The sequence below is a fragment of the Pleurodeles waltl genome, chromosome 6 (genome assembly GCF_031143425.1).
Source record: "Pleurodeles waltl isolate 20211129_DDA chromosome 6, aPleWal1.hap1.20221129, whole genome shotgun sequence".
NCBI lineage: Eukaryota > Metazoa > Chordata > Amphibia > Caudata > Salamandridae > Pleurodeles > Pleurodeles waltl.
Genome location: NC_090445.1, coordinates 1,395,387,463 through 1,395,409,595, shown reverse-complemented (window position 1 = coordinate 1,395,409,595; position 22,133 = coordinate 1,395,387,463).

Here is a 22,133-nt window from a genome sequence, read left to right as displayed (position 1 = left end):
GTGCTCCAGAAGCTACCAGAGAACAAGAGACCAAATGCAGCACGGATATCACCCAAATGTAGCCCAAGAATCAATGACGGAAGATGCACAACCCTATTGTTTTAATTCTGTTGCAGTTTTATATACCGCAGTTTTATTTAGCGCAGACTTGACCTGACGGTATTTGAGTGCTTTACACAAGCATCATTTACATTACACAAGGACACATTTGTTGTGGCTTTAGACATTTGGAGATTAAGTGATTTGCCCAGAATGACAAACCAATGCTGTTGTGCTGCATTCTGTCAAAGGGAGAGAGCAGACTTAGTAGACATGGCAATGTTTTCCTACACTGATACTCTTTAGACAGCCTAAATGTTAGACCTGACATCCTTAGGGTGGTCACTCCCAACGTTTTGCCTGCCTCCCTCCACTTTTGAGATACTATTCTATTTTTGCTGGTTTTTAGACCTTGCACACTTTACCACTGCTAACCAGTGCTAAAGTGCATATGCTCTCTCCCTTTAAACATGGTAACATTGGATCATACCCAACTGAGCTATTTAACTTACTTATAAGTCCCTAGTAGAGTGCACTATATGTGCCCAGGGCCTGTAGATTAAATGCTACTAGTGGGCCTGCAGCACTGATTATGCCACCCACTTCAGTAGCCCCTTAACCTTGTCTCTGGCCTGCCATTGCAAGGCCTGTGTGCACAGTTTCACTGCCAATTCGACTTGGAATTTAAAAGTACTCGCCAAGTCTAAAACATCCCTTTTTTTAACATATAAGACACCCCTAAGTTATGCCCTGGATAACCCATAGGCAGGGTGCTGTGTAGGCAAAAGGCAGGACATGTACCCATGTAGTTTGCATGTCCTGGTAGTGTAAAAAAAACTAAATTTGTTTTACACTGCTGTGAGGCCTGCTCCCTTCATAGGCTAACATTGGGGCTGTCCTCATACATTGTTTGAGTGGTAGCTGCTGATCTGAATGGAGTAGGAAGGTCATGTTTGGTATGGGTAGAATGGTGATACAAAATCCTGCTGACTGGTGATGTTGGATTTAATATTACTATTTTAGGAATGCCACTTTTAAAAAGTGAGCATTTCTCTGCACTTAAATCTTTCTGTGCCTTACAATCCACGTCTGGCTGGGCTTAGTTGACAGCTTCCTGTGCATTCACTCAGACACACCCCAAATACAGGGTACTCAGCCTTACTTGCATACATCCGCATTTTGAATATGTCTTCCTGGGCTGGGAGGGTGGCGGGCCTGCCCTCACACAAAGGACCTGAACCAGAACCTGCATCCTGCCAAGAAGACCTGCCTGGCTGCCCAAAGGACTCACCTGTCTGCTTTCTGTGAAGGACTGCTACCTTACTGTTGCCCTGCTGCCTTGCTGCTCTCTGGCTGTTGTGAGGAAGTGCTCTCCAAGAGCTTGGATAGAGCTTGCCTCCTGTTCCCTGAAGTCTCAGGACCAAAAAGACTTAGGCCCTCATTCTGACCCTGGCGGTCGGTGATAATGCGGCGGCCAAGCCGCCAACAGGCCGGCGGTCCAAAATATGCAATTCTGACCCTGGCGGGAACCGCCAACACAGCCCGCCGCATTAACACTCCGACCGCCACGGCGGCACAAACAAACAGCGCGGCGGTCCCCGCCAACAGCCAGGCGGCAGACAATGTACCGCCAACCCTATCACGACCCACCAATCCGCCACCTTTTCCGGGGCGGGAGCACCGCCGATAAAAACACGGCGGAAACAGACTACGAACGGGAAAACGCTCACCTCTACGCACTCCACGCGAGATTCCGGCAGTATGGAACCCGAGTTGCAGGTCATCCCCGCACTCCTATACCTGCTCCTGTACCAGGAGCACGCCCGGCGGCGCGGAAGACATCGGTGAGTACTGCAACAACGACACAGGGGAGGGAAAAGATTACCGGCACACACCCACCCACCCATACCCACTACAACACACACATCAATGCATTCCCACAGATCACTGTCACAACCCACAAACCCCCCCCTCCGAAATAATGCAAAGACCAAAAGAAGAGATCATAAACGGGCAGATATATTGAAATATGGACACCAGTAATCCCAATAAATAAATAAACTATGTACAAAATATATACAGCTACTAAATGTAGTCCAACCACTGTCCGTGGACCACAGGGGTCCTGTGCAAAGGGGCAAGGCCCAGTCCCACGACAAGAACTCCACGGAGAGAACACTGCAGGGGCATCAGAAAGAAAATAGGACAGGCACCTCAGGGGGAAGGGAAGGGGGGGCACCTCAGCCACTTGAGTACACGACGCCAGATCCACGAGGGGACTCCATGACCACTGGCCCATCCTGGGGAGAGCAAAGCCACAGTCCATACAGTCCATACAGTGGGTGGCCTGCCCACTGGGCCATCCTGGGGAGGGCAAAGCCACAGTCCATACAGTCCATACAGTGGGTGGCCTGCCCACTGGGCCATCCTGGGGAGTGCAAAGCCACAGTCCATACAGTCCATACAGTGGGTGGCCTGCCCACTGGGCCATCCTGGGGAGTGCAAAGCCACAGTCCATACAGTCCATACAGTGGGTGGCCTGCCCACTGGGCCATCCTGGGGAGTGCAAAGCCACAGTCCATACAGTCCATACAGTGGGTGGCCTGCCCACTGGGCCATCCTGGGGAGTGCAAAGCCACAGTCCATACAGTCCATACAGTGGGTGGCCTGCCCACTGGGCCATCCTGGGGAGTGCAAAGCCACAGTCCATACAGTCCATACAGTGGGTGGCCTGCCCACTGGGCCATCCTGGGGAGAGCAAAGCCACAGTCCAAACAGTCCATAACAGACCCCACTGCCACTGGAGGAGGCATGTTGGCCAGAGGACATCCTGCAGCCCTGCCCGAGACAGATCCTGCCCTGCCACGTCTGCCAAAGGGCCAGCGGTTCTTGCCTGGAAGGGCCCAGTTCAGCGCTTCTTGCCTTGAAGGGCCCAGTTCAGCGCTTCTTGCCTTGAAGGGCCCAGTTCAGCGGGTCTTGCCTTGAAGGGCCCAGTTCAGCGGTGCTTGAGACGGCGGGGCCCAGTTCAGCGGTGCTTGAGATGGCGGGGCCCAGTTCATCGGTGCTTGAGACGGCGGGGCCCAGCGGAGCGGTGCTTGAGACGGCGGGGCCCAGTTCAGCGGTTCTTGAGACGGCGGGGCCCAGTTCAGCGGTGCTTGAGACGGCGGGGCCCAGCGGAGCGGTGCTTGAGACGGCGGGGCCCAGTTCAGCGGTTCTTGAGACGGCGGGGCCCAGTTCAGCGGTGCTTGAGACGGCGGGGCCCAGTTCAGCGGTGCTTGAGACGGCGGGGCCCAGCGGAGCGGTGCTTGAGACGGCGGGGCCCAGTTCAGCGGTTCTTGAGACGGCGGGGCCCAGTTCAGCGGTGCTTGAGACGGCGGGGCCCAGTTCAGCGGTGCTTGAGACGGCGGGGCCCAGCGGAGCGGTGCTAGAGACGGCGGGGCCCAGTTCAGCGGTTCTTGAGACGGCGGGGCCCAGTTCAGCGGTGCTTGAGACGGCGGGGCCCAGTTCAGCGGTTCTTGAGACGGCGGGGCCCAGTTCAGCGGTGCTTGAGACGGCGGGGCCCAGTTCAGCGGTGCTTGAGACGGCGGGGCCCACTTCAGCGGTTCTTGAGACGGCGGGGCCCAGTTCAGCGGTGCTTGAGACGGCGGGGCCCAGTTCAGCGGTTCTTGAGACGGCGGCCGGTCTATGGCCAACTGCTCATTGCCTGGTGGTGCCCTCCTGGGCAGCGGGGATGGTGCTCCTTCAATGCCCACCTGGGCTGTGGGTGGTGGGGCCCTCCTGGCCAGCTGGGCTGGGTCCTCCCTGGGCAGCGGCTATGGGGGTGGTGGGCTCCTCCTGGGCAGCAGGCCTGCAGCCTGACCTCTCCGACTTGCTGCCCTTGCCCTCCTTAGTCGGGAGTCTGTGGCCCTTTCCTCCCTTTGGAGCTGTGGCTGGTGACTGTGTCTGGGTGGTGTCCGGGGGGGATGTAGAAGCCGGGCTCCTGCGGCGCCCCTTCCGCCTTCTGCTCCTCTTCCCAGGGGGTGGGCTGGCTGTCCCCTTGCTGCTGGGCGAAGATCCAGACATGCGGGCTGGTGGGCTCCAATACCCCTGCACCCTTGTCAAGGGGGCTGCAGGGCTGGTGGTGGCTGAGGTGCTCTTCTTACCCCGACGAGAAGGAGGGGGGGGCTCAGGGTCAGGAAAGAAGTTAGCAGTGGCGAGGAAGAGTTTCTTGGGACAATGGAGAGTGGTAGGTACAGTGGGAATGGGAGTGGAGGGAGAGGATGTGGTTGTAGGTGAGTCACGTTTGCTGTCTTTGGGTGCAGGTGCAGGAGGGATAGGCTGTCGTGAGGTGGATGGCTGTTGGGTGGGTGGGTGGCTGCGTTTGTGTGGTGTGGAAGAGGGGGTGACAGACACAGTGGGAGAGGACACAGGGGACGTGTAAATGGCAGTGGGGGTGGTGACTGCACATGTGCGGACTGGAGTGGAGGGTGTGCTGGTGATGGAAACACTGGCTGATGGTGAGGTGAATGGAGGTGTGAGTGTAGACGTCACAGGGAGGGAGGAGGGAGACGAGGAGGTGGGGGTCACAGAGGTGGTAGTGACTGTTGGCATGTCTGCATCGGAATGTTGCGTGTGTGAATGTCTGCGTGATCTGTGGTGCTTATGTTTGGATGAGCTTCTCTTGGGTGTTGAGGTGTGTGCAGGCTGGTCTGATGGTGTGGGTGGGACAGGCAGAGGAACAGGAGACTGGGAGGAGGGAGTTAGTAGAGGGAGGCAGGAGACAGGGACAATGGCTGCCGTCAGTGCTGAGGCCAGAGCCTGGAACGATCGCTGATGGGCAGCCTGACCCGAATGAATGCCCTCCAGGTACGCATTGCTGCGATGAACCTCCCTCTCCACCCCCTGGATGGCATTCAAAAGGGTAGTCTGCCCAACAATGAGCGTTCGGAGGAGGTCAATGACCTCCTCACTGAGGGCAGCGGGGGTAACAGGGGCAGGGCCTGAGGTGCGGGGGCGAAGGAGATGCCCGGCTTCCTGGCAGAGCGGGCACGGGGCGAACGCTGAGGGGCTGCTGGGAGGGCGGAGATGGTGCGCTGGGTGGCGGCTCTACCTGTAATGGCGGGGGGCACGGATGGTGCCACCCCCGCAAGGGAGCTCCCTTCCGAGGACGTGTCCGTGTCGCTGCAGGGTCCAGTCGTCCCCGTTGTGGAGCTCCCCTCGCCCTCCGTCTCACTGGTCCAGTCTGACTCTGTGGCATGGCCCTCCTGGGCCATGTGAGATGCAGCTCCCTCCTGCCCCGATGCCACTTCTCCTCCGCCTGATGATGCTGAAGCACACAAGCACAGAAAGACAAACAAAAAGGGGGGGGAGAGAGAAATAAAGGGATATTGAGTACATGGATCTCCGGTACAGTTAGCGGACATGACAGACACAGATGCCCCCTGCACTAAGTTGCGCACTTGGGGTCCGCTACGCATTCCGTGGAACATGCCCTACACGCCTAGAGTTGACAACTGCACCCATGGATGACACGGCCCAGGGATGGCTGTACTGACAAACTACTGAGGGTGGTGGCTGGGGACACAGGGGCTTACGGGGGTGCCCAGCCTACAGATATCGCCCTGGCCTAGGGGGACCCACAGCCCTCCTCCCCCACCCAGACACCTCCACTGCGCGACAACAGAGTAGATAATGCTTGTACTCACCCCCTTGTGTCTGCTGTGCTGCCCTCACGCGCCCATCCAAATCAGGGTAGGCCACCGCCAGGATCCGGAACATCAGGGGGGTCAGTTGACGGCAGGCACCCCGCCTACGTTGGGAGGCCATCCCCAGCAGAGACTCGGCGGTCTTCTTGGTCCCGCGGCGGATGTCCTCCCACCTCTTGCGGCAGTGGGTGCCCCGTCGATGGTGGACCCCGAGGGTCCGGACTTCCTTGGCGATGGCACGCCAAATCCCGATCTTCTCATGGGCGCGGACCTATGTGACACGTACAGGGAGGGAGAAATACCACGTTCAAGTTTGTCTGCATTTTCGTTGCCAGTGGCCCAACGCCCCCCATCCCCGCCAGGCCCCCCGCCATGCCCCCCGCCAGCCCCAACATGCCCCCCCATCCCCGCCAGGCCCCCCGCCAGCCCCAACATGCCCCCCCATCCCCGCCATGCCCCCCGCCAGCCCCAACATGCCCCCCATCCCCGCCATGCCCCCGCCAGGCCCAACATGCCCCCCCATCCCCGCCAGGCCCCCCGCCAGCCCCAACATGCCCCCCCATCCCCGCCAGGCCCCCCGCCAGGCCCCCAAGCCAGCCAGTGGCCCCAAATCCAGATTGAATTAAACTCACTTGTTGGTCTGGAGGACCGTAGAGTAGCGCATACTGGGGGAGGACCCCATCCACAAGTTTCTCCAACTCCTCTCCAGTGAAGGCAGGGGCCCTTTCCCCAGGCGCAGCAGCCATTGTCCCTTCCAGACCGAGGTCACAGCAACACTTGCAGTATAGGTCCTCTCCTGTGAAAGTTCAAGTCGCAAGTGGATAAGTAGATAGAAAATGGCGGTCACGTCCGCGGCGGTGCGTACCGCGGCGGTGCGTACCGCCACCGCCGGCGCCCTTCGCCATTGGCTCCTGAAACCCATAGGCTTCAATGTTAACCAATGCGGCTTCGCGCCGCGGTCTTCGCCCGCCGCCCGCCGCGGTGTGCCACGCCAGCGCATTGACCTCACATCCCATTGTCACACTTCACAGGTCAGGCAGCCGCCATTTCGAGGGTCCACATGGCTCAATTTCAACTGCGTCACACAGGCCTAGGCCTTGCATAGCCACTCCGACACGCCATTCACTGCATAGAGAATCGTTTACTGTGCTAGCTGTGAGTACGTACCTGTGGGTTGCTTGACTGTGTGCTCCATGTTGTCCTTCCTAGGCACCGTCCGCTGGGTTTGGCGAGGAGACGGATGAATCCTCCCGTGTACCGACCGCTGGTGGACCTGTCGACAATGGAAGAACGCCACATTATCCTGACCTACCGTCTTAACCGTGCCACTATACATGAACTGTGTGCCCAGCTGGAGCCCGACCTGATGTCCCCCATCCGCCAACCCACAGGGATTCCCCCTCTGGTGCAGGTCCTGTCAGTACTCCATTTCTTGGCAAGTGGGTCATTTCAGACAACAGTGGGAATTGCTTCTGGGATGTCTCAGCCCATGTTTTCGAAGGTGTTATCCAGAGTGTTGTCTGCCCTGATGAAATACGTGAGGAGCTACATCATTTTCCCTGAGGTGGGCGAATTGGCTGCAGTGAAGGGTGATTTCTACACCCTTGGACATATTCCCAACGTCATTGGTGCCATTGATGGGACCCATGTGGCTTTGGTTCCCCCAAGAGACAGGGAGCAGGTGTACAGGAACAGAAAAAGTTACCATTCAATGAACATCCAGGTGGTGTGTTTGGCTGACCAGTACATCTCGCATGTAAATGCCAAATTCCCAGGGTCAGTGCATGACGCCTACATCCTGAGGAATAGCAGCATCCCTTACGTGATGGAAGAGCTAGAGAGACACCGTGTATGGCTATTGGGGGACTCTGGGTACCCCAACCTGTCGTGGCTACTGACCCCAGTAAGGAATCCCCGGACCAGGGCAGAGGAACGGTACAATGAGGCCCATGGGCGTACTAGGAGGGTGATCGAACGCACCTTTGGCCTCCTAAAGGCCAGGTTTCGGTGCCTGCATATGACAGGTGGATCCCTAATGTACTCACCTAAGAAGGTGTGTCACATCATCGTGGCCTGCTGCATGCTTCACAACCTGGCTTTGCGCCGCCAGGTGCCTTTCCTGCAGGAGGATGGTCGAGACGGTGGTGTTGTGGCAGCGGTGGAACCTGAGGAGAGTGACGAGGAGGAAGACGACGGGGCTGAAACAGACAACAGGGACAGAATCATTGAACAGTACTTCCAATAGGACACAGGTAACAATTCAAAGATAATTTAGTAAATGTAAACTACTCTCCTGCATCTCTGCTGCCTGTCTATTTGCCCCAGTGTATGATGACTGAGTTGTGGCTTTTCCCTCCCTATTTCAGATCTGGGGTCCCCACTACGAGTCCTGTGCTTCGTTTCCCCATGGACTACAGCTTTGTGGCAGCTGTTTGTTGACTTCACTATGTACAAGGACATATTTGCACTGTCATGTCAATTACAATATTTTGAAATCACAGCCAGACTCCAGATAGTTTTGTGCAAAATAGGTGTTTATTTAAGTGCTCAAAATGGGATGGGTGGTTTCAAGTGGGTGGGGGCTATGGTGAAGGAATGTCCATGGCAGAGTCCAGAGTAACAGTCACACAGGTGCATTGTCCAGAGGCCTGTGGAGAGATGGAGCATGGGCAGTTCAAGGATGGACAGGGTGACAATGTGGGACAGTGGGATGACATCAGGTGGTATCCTTTGCTGGCGGGGGTCTTGACATCCTACTCTGTCTTCTTGCGAGATCTCAGGGCCCTCTTGCGGGGTGGTTCTTCTCCTGCAGGAGGTGGGGGTCTGGTGGGCTGCTGCTGTGCGGGGGCCTCCTGTCCACTAGCGCCGGCGGAGGTGGTTGGCTGTTCTTGGTCGAGGCTAGTGGCAGGGGCCCTTGGGTGTTGTTGAGTGTCCGTCCTGGTGTTGACGAGGTCCTGCAGCAGCCCTACCATGGTAACCAGGGTGGAGGTGAGGGCTCTGATGTCCTCCCTGTACCCCCGATAGTGTTCCTCCTGCAGTACCTGGATCTCCTGGAACCGGGCCAGTACCGTCGCCATCGTCTCCTGGGAGCGGTTGTATGCTCCCATGATGGTGGTGAGGGCCTCGTGGAGAGTGGGTTCCCTGGGCCCGTCCCCCCCCTGTCGCACAGCTGCCCTCCGAGTTGCCCTGTTTCCCTGGGCCTCTGCCCCCTGGCCGGTGTGCCCACTACCACTGCCCCCAGGTCCCTGTTGTTGTTGGGGTGGTGGGTTATCCTGGGTGCCCTGTAGTGGTAGACACACCGCAGATTGACGCGCCCTGGAGACAGAGGCATGGGCCCGCTGGGTGGGAGCTGTGCTGGTGTTCCCAGAGGGGTTTGGGTCTGTAGTGGCCTGGGCCTGTGTGAGGGGAACCGACTGTCCAGAGGTCCCCGATGGTCCGGGCTGGTCATCGGTGTCCAGGTCGACAGAGCTGCTGTCATCGCTGACGGTCTCTTGGGTGGGGGGTGTGGAGAATTCTGGGCCCTCCGCGGCGGTGTGTTGACGGTCGGGTCCTGCAGGGGTATAGAGGTATGGTTATAGTTTCAATGTGTGGCATATGGGTGTATCTGTGGGTTCCCGTGTCCCCAAGTGCTGGCATTCGTGTGTGGGGGCTTTGGTGAGGGTGGCTTGTGGGGGGGATGTGTATATGCATTGGGCATGCTTTGGTGATGGGTGTCCATGCTTAGTGGACGCATGCAGGCCTAGGTTTTTGGATGTGTGGGTTGTGATGGTGAGACATTGGCAGGGAATAGGTGTGCTGGGGGTGGGGGTGAGGATGGTGGTGGGGGTGGGGGTGAGGATGGTGGTGGGGGTGAGGGTGGGGGTGAGGATGGTGGTGGGGGTGAGGGTGGGGTTCGAGGATGGGGGTGAGGGTTGGGGTATGATTTGGCATGCAGGTGGGGGGGAAGCAGTAGTGAAGCTTCAACTTACCAGTATCCATTCCTCCGCCGACTCCTGCGAGGCCGTCAGGATGCAGGATGTTCAAGACTTCCTCCTCCCATGTTGTAAATTGTGGGGGTTGAGGTGGGGGTCCTCCGCCAGTCTTCTGCACGGCGATGTTGTGCCTGGATACCATGGAACGCACCTTCCCCCGTAGGTCGTTCCATCGCTTCCTGATGTCTTCCCGATTTCTGGGGTGCTGTCCCACAGCGTTGACCCTGTCGACAATCCTCTGCCATAGCTCCGTCCTCCGGGCAATGCTGGTGTATTGGACCTGTGTGCCGAACAGCTGGGGCTCTACCCGAACGATTTCCTCCACCATGACCCTGAGTTCTTCGTCTGAGAAGCGGGGGTGTCTTTGGGGTGCCATGGGGTGGTGTGTGTGTGATGTGTGGGGTGGAGTATGTGTAGTTAAGTGTGTTGAGTGTGGTGGTGTGTGTTGTTTTGTGTGTGGATAGTGTGTGGGTGATGGTGTTGAGTGGCTGTGGCTGCTAGTTTGTGGATGGTGGTGTCTCGCTCTGGCCTTCTTTCAGAATTTTCTGTCGTAGGGGTTTGTGGGTGATGTGGGTGTGTGTTTTATATTGTATTGTGTGTGTGGGAGTGGTGTGTGTATGTGTATCAGGTGTGTGGTATTCAAATCGGCCAATGTGGCTGAGTTTTGTTCGTTTGTGTGTATTCTGACCGCGGCGGTGTGTCCCGCCAATGGAATACCGCGTTTGAAAGACCGCCGCGTGGATTCGTGGGTCGTAATGGCATGGGCGTATTTCTGTTGGCGTGACGGTGGAGGTTTTGTCACCTCCACTTTTCCGCCGACCGCTGGTCTGGCGGTCTGTTGTGGCTGTCGGATTTTCGGAGGTTTGCCTTCTGCGGGTCAGAATGACCGTGGCGGGTTTCCGCGACCGCGGCGGGATTATGGAGGATTTCTGACCGGCGGTAGGCGCCTTTTACCGCCGAGGTCAGAATGACCCCCTTAATCTCTGCAAGAAGGACTCCTTTTGCGGTGAAAATCAACGCACAGCCTGCCAGAAACGACGCACAGCCTGCACCGCAGTGAAAATGTCACCGCATGCCGAACCGGAACGAAGCAGCCCGACTTTGCAATGAGAAGATCGATGCAGCTCCAGCGTAGCGACTGGAAATTCGACGCACGGCCTCACCGGATTGACGCACAGCCGAGCCGGAACAACGCAGCCTGACTTCCAGAGAGGAATCGACGCAGCACCTGCCATGTGGTAGAAAATTAGACGCAACCCCTACCGGATTGATGCAGCTCCTGTGACTTCGCCCTAGCAGCGCCCGAAATCCACACATCGTCCCAGAGATGTCTGAAAACCCCACAACCCAAAGAGGATCCACTTCCAAGTGCCAGAAATCGAAGCACAGACGTCCCCTCTTTGTTTCCACGCATCTTTTCCTCTGCGTTTCTTAGCGGAGATTTTTCCCGCAAACGAGTAACTTTGGCCTTGATAGAGACTTTGTTTGCTTTAAAAAGACTTAAGACACTTTATATCACTTTTCAGTGATATCTCAACATATACTTATTGCATTTTAATCGTTTTGACCTGCATTTATCCAGATAAATATTATTTATTTTTCTGAACACTGTGTGGTGTATTTTTGTGGTGCTATATTGTGTTATTGTATGATTTATTGCACAAATACTTTACACATTGCCTTTTAAATTAAGCCTGACTGCTCAGTGCCAAGCTACCAGAGGGTGGGCACAGGATAATTTGGAATGTGTGTGACTTACCCTGACTAGAGTGAGGGCCCTTGCTTGGACAGGGGGTAACCCGACTGCCAACCAAAGACCCCATTTCTAACACTAAGGCAATGCACATATCCTAGGACCATAATGCAAAGATGTGTGCATGATATCTAATATATGTTTTGTATAATATGATATGAGTAGGCATATTTAAGCCTTTTCCGAGTTTGTATTTTGTGATGCACAGTACAGCACACATGCAAAGTTGGAAAAGTTTGTAGAAAATAAATCTCCAATGTTATGCCTACCTCGAGGAGGTATACGTTTCTGACGTTAAGGACCCTTTACCTTTGTTAGTAGGCAGTGCTTTGCATCAAAATCAATGGGTGGTTGGGTGAAAATGTCAGTGTACCACCAATGAGGTGCTGCCTTGATGCAAAGTAGTGCAAAGCACTTTCTTGGGCTCCTTTGCAGCTACTTTCCAGAACAAATCAAGAATTGTACTAGATAGTAACCCCCAATTCAATCCTTTGTGCTGATTTGTATTATTTTTGGTCACATTGCCCTTGTGTAAAGCTTGATAAATCTGGCCCATTGTTTCTAACGCAAATGGATCCAAATAAAGGAGTATGTGCTGCATAAGTTACCTTTTGCCCCACAGTTTAGATATTCTTGACACATAATTTAGATAAACTTGCTACATGATCTTAGTGGTGTTGAAAATGGTACAGCTCTACAGACTGGTGGTTCCCACTAGGTAGTTATAGTTATGGCTTCCAGTTTGTATGGTATTTGTTTTTTCAACAATCACATCTGCATTTATCCATATTTATTTTGTGCTCATTTTTTCTGTATTTATCCATTTTTATTTTGTACATACTGTATAAATGAAGTTGCTAAATATATTTTTCCACATTTATTTAACTAATGAATGTATAGGCACATTTGAGTGTGCAAAAGGTTTCAGCAGTATACAGTGCAATAGCGTTATCTGAAAACACATATTGTAGAATAGTATAAATATCTGTAGCTCTGCAAGTGATTAAGCTTAATTAGGAAATGTATTGTCTTTTTTCATCTCCCCTACTCTCAGTCTGTACACCCACAGACCTGGCACTCATGATTGAGAGTAGAAAAAAATAATTCAAAGAAGGGCTATTTTCCATATTTTTCTGTAGTTATTTATCTGCAAACATCAGTAAAAACTAAAAACTGGGAGCCCCAGTTATAGTTCAGACCACGCTTCCATAGAAAAAGTACTTATTGGTTTGTTAATGACTGACGCCATTTGACAAATCTTCACAAAACTTTCCAAAAAAAGTTCAGCATCTCACATCCCTTCTGAAAAGGTTCGGGGTGATCCATCAAGAATGAGTCATACGATTCATTTCTTTCTTTGAAAGAATTATATGTTGTGCAGAAATATTGACATTTTTTATTATATTTCTGCTAATATTTGAGAATGTATTTTTTCTCATTGTATTCATGATGTATGTTTTCCGATTCTTCTCTTTTTTAGTTCTATTAATGGTCTTTGCATTTGAATGGAGTTTTTCTACTTTGCAAACTTTGTGTAGAATTTTTACCATGAACAAAGCACTATGGTAAGTTGGTACTTAATTGGGTTCTCTTTTGGACACCCTCACAGCGGTTTTGAAAACTTTGTGGAGAAATATTACCATGACGAAAGCACTATGGTAAGTTGGTACTTATTTAGGTTCTCCCTTGGTCACCATCACAGTGGATTTACTTTAGTATGTTATTTTAGGATTTTATAATACACCCCATAAAAGCCCTCTTATTGCTGTACCAGAAAAAGGAACAATAATACAAAAACAACAGGAATGTCTTATGATTTAAAAACCATGACTAGAGTAGTTTATGAAGTTCCTGAAAAAATGGTCCCTTCCTGATTTGTAAAGAAGTTTCATTCGGTTCCTCAGTGCCTTGGACTTGAAAACGTTTGCCACCTCAATCCCTTAAAAAAAAATTGGGAACAACAAATCATAGTTAATCTATTGACTTCAAAGTACTCATAGGAACATATTTGACAAATCTTCCACTGAAAAGAGAGGCTGTTGTGCGAAGAAAACTCAACAGTTAAACACGTGTTTTTGAAAGATTTTTTTCCTCATCAGCAGCTAGTGCAATTTAAGAAGAGCTTTAAAAACATGATCCCATTTCCTAAGTCGGCATAGCCCTGGACGCAGTATTTTGAATGTACTGCAGCTTTGCAATATGTTTTTAGGGTGTTATTACTAGAATACAGTCTAGATTGAATACAAGAAATACAAGCCGTTACCCCCGAGAAAAGTTCAGCAAAGGAAAAACTCTTCACAGTACTTTAAGGTGATAAAAGATGACCTTGGTAATAAAGGCGATCTGTTGAGAGATGGTAACTTTAGAAGCAGTCAGTTCTACATTTCTGTCCAAAGTAGCAGAAGCAGGACAGGCAATATGAACAGGATGATGAAACTCACATCCAATTTTGAGTTGATTCTAAAGCAGCAAGAGGACAGACTGGTGGAGTAATCAAGTTCATACCATTTCCCTTGAATCTTGAAGGGGATCTTGCTATCATCAGCATATATACTATAGGTAAGATGACAGAATATGAATAAATTAGTCAAAGGATGGAAGATAAAGAATAGTGATGACTATTGAGTGCAGATTGACAAACATCTTTTTGCAAGGAGGTGATGATGAAAGGTGCAGTTTATTTCATGATCTGTTTCAATTTATGTATTTTGGGCTGTCCATGTAAATGTGTAATTTTTCACCACACTATTGGCAAAAGATCATGGGCCTGATTTTCAAATATTTAGCATGGGGCAGTGCTGCAAATCTTTTAGCTGCACTGCCCTATACCAAATAGGAAAGGGCAGGAATGCACTGTATCTATGAGAGTATAATGATGTGGAGTGGCATGAAGTGTCATGCAGTATAGTGCTGCGTTGCAGAGTGGAGGGACACAGAGTGGAGGAGTGAAGAGTGGAGGAGTTTAGAGTTTCGTAGAGTAGGGTATCATGGAGTAGAGTGAAGTTTCATGAAGTGGAGTGTCAGAGTGGAGTGTCATAGAATGAAGTGTCATAAAGTGGAGTGTCGTACAGTGGAGTAGAGCAGACTAGAGTGGAGGGAAGTAGCCTAGAGCAAAGTGTCATAGAGTGGCCTTGAGTGAAGTGGCATAGAGTGGAGCAGAGTGGGTAGAGTGGAGTTTTGTAGAGTGGAGTGATGTAGAATGAAGTAGCTTAGAATGGAGAGACATAGACTGAAGTGGCATAGAGCGTCAAGCAGTAGAGTTTTTGTGTCGCAGGGTAGAGGGGCATAGAGTGCAGTGCATAGAGTGGAGGGGCATAATGAGTTGTGGAGTGCAGTGTTGAAGAATGAAGTGGCATAGAGTGGCGTAGAGTGGTGTAAAGTGGAGGAGAGTGGAGTGGCAAAGCATAGTGTGGCGTGGCAAAGAGTGGAGTAAAATGGTGTAGAGTATTGTAAAGTGGAATGACAGTGTGTCGTAGAGTGGAATGCCATGCAGGAGAATGCATGGAGTGGAGGTTTGTGGAGTGGAGTAGTGGGAAATAGAGTGTCCTAGTGTGTTGTGGAGTATAGTGTTGCATAGTTGACTGGTATAGACTCGAGTAGAGTGGCTGAGTGGAGTTGCATAGAGCAGAGTATGCATGGTGTGGTAGCTTGCTGCCATTACAGATAACACATTTTCCATTGAAATAACAATTACATTCGCACAGACGTACTGTTTAACTGGTAAAACAATACAGCGCACAAACATTAATGTGTGGAAATGGAATCACTAAGTGTATTGATTTGTTTTGATTGAATTAAAATGTGTGTTTCCACCACACTTCAGAAGCACAAAAATGTGCTTTATTTGTGCTTTCCTAATTCTGATATATTCTGAAATATTTGAACTGCTCATTTACAGACATTTAAATTTTGTTGTGTTCTAAAACAAAAACATTCTACAGCTGTTCCTCTGTCATGGATTGTCACATAAATCATCTCACTTTGAAGTAAGAGAAAGAAAAATAAACATCTTGCTCCTTGCAAGAGAGAGCCTGTTATTTGACCTCTGTCTTTGAATGCACAGGGAATGTGACAAGAACACAATATAAAGACCTGTTTACAGAAAGCACTTGTGGAAGAATACAAGGAAGGATAGAAAACAGGCTATTCTCCACGGGGTGGATGAAGACATTATGGACAGCTTAATACAAACAAGGTCAGCAAATAGAAAGCAAGCAAATGTGAGTTACAAACCATAAAGCCAATGGTAAGCAATGGGAGAAATACATTCTCGGGGAAGCTTGTGGAATGTTCCCAAGAAGTCTTTGAAAAACAGACAGATATGCTGTCTGGTAGGCTTTGACCTTAAAAGACCAAAATCTTGCAAAGGCTGCCACTGATATCCTAGAGTGGATTCACACTCCTGAATAGACATCATCTGCTTACAGCCTCCAAAGATGAGCTAGAAGCCCACACAGAGCAGGGATTACAGCTTGCCTTCACTGCCACTGTGTGATACAGGCTCTTCACCAGGTGACCATGTGAGGGGAGCTTACATTGTGTGAACACACACAGCACTGCGTAAGTTGGCGGTCTGTTTTCATCACAAGTGGACTGATGAAATATAGCCAGCACTTATTTTATAGGAGGGGCATGCTTTGCCTACCTCCATTCTGCAAGGCTTGTTTTTAGGTTGCCAAACCTGCCCCACCTTTTTTGGTTTATATGTAGGCTTTTTCTTCAGTACATCAAACGATTTGGAGGTGAGGCAGCATTTCCTCCTTGGGATCTGTTCCAGTGGGAGGGACACAGCTTGATGTCAGCAAAGGTTTTGCAATCTTGGGGTTTGGCAATGAGGTTTCAATTTAGCTGCACATTCATAAGATTCCATAGCCACTGAAATGTATCTCAAATATGTAAATACTGTATCAGCAAAATACATGTTTCACTAGAAGGATTATAGAGTGCGCTCTGTTCGTATTAAGCTTTGATTGTGCTACACCTCATTTCTAGGTAGTGCTGTGCTCATGAAGACACGCCTTACAAGCTAGGGAAAGTTATACCTGAGGTGAATAAGGACCAGGGGCTGCATCATAAACAAAGCGCACCCCGGCAAACCTTCGTAAGCTGTTCAACTTTTATTATGTATTTCTGACATTTATATGCCTAATCATCAGTTTGCCGACAAATCCTCTGTTGTGACAAGTGCAGATGCACATAGATTACATTTCTCGTGAATAGGGGCTTATTTTTATGAAGATGTGTCCAACTTAAAAAAAAGAAAACTCCCAGTTTACTTAAAACTTGTGCACTAAGTGGTGCAAAATGTTATGTGCACATTTGGGCCATACCATGATGGGCTTGGCTGGCGCATAACAGAACCAAGGGCCATATGTACGAACATATTTTCCGATAGACACAAAATGGTCAAAACTGCTTGCTACATCTGGCCCCAAATGCCTGTTTTGTGCACTCGCAGTGCATAAACTGAATTAGCTTGACCCAATATTTCTCTGAGTTAGTGCTTAATTTTCAGACAGTACAGCTCAATAACAGAAATACACAAACCGTGCTCACTGTTTTATTGCTGTATTAACTGAAAATAAACCATTAAGTCAGATAAATTTGGTGTTAAATTATTTCAGTTTACACAATACAAGCTCATAAAACAAACGCTGGGCTCTGCACTACGCTAACAAAGCCCATAATTATATGACCCCTGCGTAACATAGGACGTGTACACAAAATGATATATCATGAATGTGTAGCTGCCTTCGATTTAAGAGAGATTGCAATGTTAACTAAAAGATTTCGAGTTTATGCCTGAGCTACAGACAGCACCGTTCGAAACAGGGAGAGGTAACTATTTCTCCCTGTATCCGAGCAGCACTCAGGAGTGGCTCCTCCATTGTGGCAGCTGCCAAATTTCTATAACACAATGATAGTAAACTATGGCCAATATTTATACTTTTTGTGTGTCACAATTGTGTCATTTTTTGACGCACAAGTGGTGCAAACCTACAAAATCTAATTGCATTTTCTAAGTTTGCACCGCTTTTGTGTCAAAAAATTCCGCAAATGCAGCGCAAAAAAGTATAAATATGGGCCTATGTTTATTATCGATATGTTGTAGAAGGGGCGGGGCCACAGGCTGTGATGAGCCCTGAGGGGGTTGCTTAACACTCCCCCTCAGTGCGCATGTATGTTTGGCCGGCCATCTCAGGCCGGCCAAATGCACATGTGCACCCAGCTCTGTCCAGCCCAGCAACGCAGTGCTGGGTAGGAGAGAGCAGGCAGACTCCCTGGCTGGGCACTCCAACCAATTCCAACTGTGCTTTCACGCTGCCAGCAGCATGACAGCAGCATTCAGATCGGCCACAGGGCAGGCTGGAAACATGTACCTGCGTCGAAGGAAATTGGAGTTGCGCAGTGGCAGTGGTGGGTGCGGATTCAGGTACATTCTTTTTTTATTATAATTCACTTTTCTTCCCCCTCTTGCTGCCCTGCCACACACCTCGAGCTGCTCCTGGCAGAATTCCCTGCAGGTCATGTACTCAGGGCCTGACCAGCTCATACAAATATGAAAGCAGTGCTGCATAGGGGGTGGAATTGCCAGTGATTACGAGGTGCAACAACAGCTAAACCCCAGTAAATTTTAGTATGTTAAACCTGACAGAATTTAACAGAACTAAAGGGCCCAGTAGTTACCTGAACATGCAGAATTCGGTGCAGTATGTAGGGGTGGGCAAAATATTCCATTCTGACAATATGACATTGTATGCTCACATATAGTGCCAAATGCTTAAGCCCATTCACATATACCCATACACAGCCTTAGATGTCTAGGATCAACCTTCCTATATATCGGTATAGCTTCAAATGTCAAGAGAGTTCCTCAAAATTCTAGGTGCATGGTCAAATGCCAAATTAAAACATCACATGCTCAGGCGATATCACCAAATGCCTAGACCCAAATTGCACATGCACAGGTATAGGCTTAGATGCTCAAGTCTTACCACAAAACCTGTCTGAATGGCTCAGTGGGTTTAATGCCTCTCACTGAAAATGATAGTGAGCTGCAGGTCAAGGACTTGAATCCTGGCAAAGCTGCCTTAGGCTCCATCCTATTGAATGTCAGTAAACCGATTCACTTCAATTGGGTATGAACATCTGTTGTTTACCATGCTTAGAAACAGCAGAAACCACCATATTAAAAGCAAGCTAATATTATACTCCCAATACATGGCTTTCCATCATTTCTCATGTCAGTAGAATGAGTACTTTAAATCGGGTATTAATAATGTCTGCTATTTAAACAGCTCAGAAATGGCAGAAGTGTGGCATGAAGCACTGTATAAAAAATCTATTCTTGTACAGCCAGTACAGTTCAAGTGCAGATATGGTGTTGAATACTTTGGTACAGTCTCCTTTGCTCACTTCTGTTTCACAATGCCAGGGTTTGACTTTGCATGGCTAATGCATCCTCACAACACAGATAAATAACCTCAAATGTTCAGAACAACCTCATGATGCTCAGATACTCTCCACGGGTCCTTCCCGGCAAACCAAGGTTTCTGGTTTCTGTATCTTTGATGTTATAGGAGACTGGATGCTGATGATAGAAGGTTGGGAACATTTGATACCTAGGCACTCCCATCTCACACACTGTGTGGAGACAGAGGAGGCACACTTACATCATATATCCGCACTAGACATTGCCCCTCATTAAGCAATGGCAAGTCACATGTTGCCACTGCATGATCTTTTGTTTTTCCCTTGACTGATGTCTCATATGAAGGGAAACTCTCCACCCTTTGGAGAGTAATATGGGACTTCTGAATGGCTTGAGGCAAGGCATTGGAGCTCCTAGCCAGTGCCTCACTATGGACTCTAAAGCAGGCTAATTTTTCCTGCTGATTGTCAAGGACAGGAGCAATGTGTTGCAACTAAAGACAGAACATGGAGATCCTTGAAAGCTATGGTACATAGGGCCATATGTATGAAAAAATGGCCTTGCGAATCGCATGTAGCGATTTTTAAGAAATTGCTATTTCCGAGTCGCAATTGTCCATGTAACAAAATTGCGATTCGGAATTAGCGATTTCTTAAAAATCGTTATTTGTGGTTTGCGAGGCCCATTTACCGAATCGCAATTTGTATTTTCGCAAATTGCGACTTTTATTAGCGATTCGGTAAAAAATCACAAATTGCAAGACGTTTCGAGAAAGCACACCTGGATGAGCCTGATGACATCACAAGCAGGAAGTGAGTCATCCCAGTCAGTTTCAGGTGCCACACCCAAACCAGCAACCTGACAGAGAGCAGCCCAGCCACACAGAGCAGCACTCTGAAGGAGGCAACACACCTGAGCAAGGTTGGACACCTCAGCCCAAGCACAGGAGAAGGGAGAAAGAAAGCGCAAGCTAAAATTCAGCGAGCAAGAGCTTGAGGTGCTGACAGAGGAGGTGGTCAGGAACCATGACAGCCTTTTTGGCAAAAGTTCACTCCAGGTGCCTGAGAGTGAGAAAAGGAGACTATGGGCAGATATCCAATCAAAAATCTGCGCAATTGGAGTGGCACGGCGCTCCCTTGAAGAAATTAAGAAGAGGTTGAATGACCTGCGGTCCCGTGCGAAGGAGAGGGTGGCAAGGAGACTGCAGGAGGCCAGGGGCACAGGAGGCGGTCCACCCACAGAGGCACCATCCACCCCATTAGAGGACCTAGTCGAGTCCACACTCCTCCCTCAAGCTGTGACAGGGGTCACAGAGATAGACACCTCCGGCACACCAAGTACCAGCCAAGGTAAGTGCAATACCCCATATGTGTATGCACAAAATCCCCTTAGGAATTAGCAAGTCATGTTAAACATTGTGAGAAGTAGTCCAGTCCACATCTTAGAAGCAGCACAACAATGCATTATGGGAGTGGCAGTCCACAACCCAGAGCTAAAAGTAGCACATACAATGTATTTAAGTAGAGCGACACCCAGAGGAACACAACACACACAACACAGTGTAGAGAAGTACCTGCACCTTTATTACCATTGTGTGACCGTAATTGTAACAAACAGAACTGATATGCTGCATATTGTCATTGCAGGTGGGCCAGGCCCAGCAGCCACAGCATCAGGACGCGTAGGAGAGGCTGACACCCATCCGGCCTCTGATTCCAACACCAGTGGGTCTATCACCATTGCACCTGTCCGATGCAGGCCCAGGGCACTGCCACTGCCAGAGCTCAGCCAAGACTCAGATGAGCAGTTGGAAGGGCCAATTTCCCCATCACCAACAGGCAGGCGCAGCCAAAAGCAGGAGGTCAGGTGTCAGCAGACCACAGCAACCCGCAGGATGGTGACAAATTCTGGGGCACAGCAGCATGAGGCAGGTGAGGGTCCCTCCTTATTTGGTGGGCTGGAAGCTGCTATGTTGCAGCAGCAGCGCCTACAAAACAAGAGGATCCTGGGATTACAAAAGAATTTGCGCCAACATAACAGCAACATGGTGGGCCTGCATTGCCAGCTTGAGTCCTTCAATTCTAACACAGCACTGCTGCATGAGGGACAGGTGCAGGCATCACAGGACACCAGAAACCTCACATGTGCTGTCCGTGAACTATGCCAGGAGCTGCGCCATGAGAGGGTGAGCCACCGTTGACAGGAGCGCAGATTTATGAGCATGTTTGGCGGCTTCTGTCGTTCTTCAAACAGGGTGGCAAATGCAACTTCACTGATTGTCCGTCGTGCAGTGGCTGCACAAGTGGAAGCAGCACACACCAGCAGGGATGTTGCGAACGGACTGCTACAGATCACCAATGTGATTGACAACATAATGGGACAGAGGTCAGCCACACTGAGTGAGCTTGCACTGGGGGACACTGAGGACAGTTCCAGCCTCAGCAGTGTAGCTGTACCAGCATTGGACACCAGACGGCGCAGTGCCAAGCACAGCACTGCCACTGAGGCGGACAATAGAGGTGCCAGTGAGGTAACTGGGTACCTGAGTGGTGTGTGTGGCCACCAGAAAGGACTGTAGCTGCCAGTGGACTTATGTTTTCACTATGACGTAATAGTGCATTACTCAGGTCCTTCTTTGTTTCTAGTTTATCACTTAACCTTTTTTGCAATTCCTCAAACGCACATTACCTGACTTAAGGTAATAAATTTATTTCACTGCAGGTACAGTTGTCAGAGGATTTGTGTCATTTATACTTACGTCTGAAATGGTTGTGTGTGATGTCAGCATGCCCTTGCCTTCCCTCTGCTGCACTGGTCCTGTCTGCTGGATGTAGGGGTGGTATGGGATCATCATCCTCATCAGATTCAGTATCACATATTTCTACAGGTATGCCCCTGGTGGTAGCTATATTGTGCAAGATAGCACAAGTAGCCACTATTCTACATGTCGTCTCTGGACTGTACTGTAGTGCCCCTCCACTTTTGTGGAGGCACCGGAAGCGACTCTTCAGCAGTCCAAATGTGCGCTCCACCACATTGCAGGTTGCCCTGTGTGCTGCATTGTATCTCCGTTCAGCAGGTGTTGCAGGATTGAGGTAGGGCGTAATCATGTAGGTGCCCACTGCGTAGGCCCTGTCTCCTGGAAGGGACAGAGGGTATAATAAGAAGTGGGCCATCTGACATCAGCATGCCATCAATGCGCCATTGTATAGAGGGACAATACCTAGTAGATATCCTTCATCAAACTTCCCACC